Source organism: Corvus brachyrhynchos, unplaced genomic scaffold (assembly GCF_000691975.1).
Source record: "Corvus brachyrhynchos isolate BGI_N302 unplaced genomic scaffold, ASM69197v1 scaffold340, whole genome shotgun sequence".
Taxonomy (NCBI): Eukaryota; Metazoa; Chordata; class Aves; order Passeriformes; family Corvidae; genus Corvus; species Corvus brachyrhynchos.
Window position 1 is genome coordinate 1,056,572 of NW_008235987.1, and position 1,297 is coordinate 1,057,868.

The 1,297-nt window shown below is 59.1% G+C and overlaps 1 protein-coding gene across 1 annotated transcript in view; it reads right to left on the minus strand.

The window, feature by feature from the left end:
- The window catches only part of LOC103613730 (putative sodium-coupled neutral amino acid transporter 10), a 35,076-nt gene that overhangs the window by 5,438 nt on the left and 28,341 nt on the right, over positions 1-1,297 (minus strand). The gene's annotated exons all lie outside the window — the stretch shown is intronic.

The following is a 1,297-nucleotide window of genomic DNA, read 5'->3' on the forward strand; positions in this document are numbered from 1 at the left end:
CCGGCGGCAAAGGGGATGAAGGAGCCGATCGGGCTCTGGCTCCCTCTCACTTCAGGAAGGCTGCTTGGTGCCACAGCCCGGATCCATCTCCCCAGGGCGGACCTGGAGCCGAGCTCCAGAGCCCATCCCTGCCTCTTGGAGCAGCTCCGGGGCTCTCGGCCGTGGTGCTTGTGCTTGACGACAGCGTTAATGGAGAAGCTCGTTGGGATGTTCAGGGGGTTTAAGGCCACAGTGTTCCGGGCGCTCTTCCCAAAGGACTCCCGAGGCCGCTTCCCTGTGGCTCTGGGTTGTGACATCGTGGGAGCACCAGGCAGGGGCAGTCCCACCCCGTCCCAGCTCTGCAGGGTCCCACTGGACACAGACTCGAGGTCGCCAAAGACATTTGGAGGTCGGGAAATAAAACCCACCACAGTGATGAGGTCTGAGGGCTCCAGGCTGGAAATTCTCAGCCCGTCTAGGGAGAGCTTTGGGATTGGATTCCGTACATTCACCGGTCAGGATGTAAAAACACAAAACCCAAAAAACCCACGGGATGAATCACTGGGAGCCTGAAACAACACAGAGCTCTTGGGGAAGCTCTTCCCTTCCTCACTCACCAAACAAATTTCCAGAGGTGGAGCAGGGACCTGTCTGGATGCAGAACAGGGTGGGGGGAGGCTGGGAAGAGCACACGGAACACAGGAAGAGGTAGGTGTGCATGAGCCGAGCCCCTGGATCCACCTGGCTCTGCCACGTTTGTTCCCAAACTACTCACCTCCAGCAGAAGAATCAAGCTGGGTTGGGAAGGGTTGGGGGGGAAGTTGAGCTTCTTAAAGCACTTTGGAGAGGGGAAGTGGAGCTGGAGAGCACGGAGAGGAGCACCCGGGGAGGGCAGCGGGAGCAGAGCTCCGTGTGATTCCAGTGCGTGGCCAAGAAATCCCATCCCTGGGAGAGAGGCAGCACAACGGCAGGAGTTGTGCCCGGTTAAGGCAGAATTTCTACTAAATGAGGTTCCTAAACCACCACTGTGTCCCAAACACGTGAGGCTCTGCTCCCGATGCAACACTGGAGCATTGGCTCCGCTGGTCCTCAGCTCACGGCTCTCTGGGGTAAAGTCCTTCCCGAGGTGTGGATCCCAGGTCCCCTCGGCACAGCCGGGGCGATGAAGCCCCTTCCCGGTTCTGAGAGGAGTTGGGAGATGGTTGGAGAAGGCAATTTGATATGGATGAGATGCTGGAAAAGGTCCTTGGAGCCCTTGGAGCAGCGGCCTGGCAGGGAGCCGAGGTGGATGGCAGCTCTGGAAGGCAGGGGACAGCAG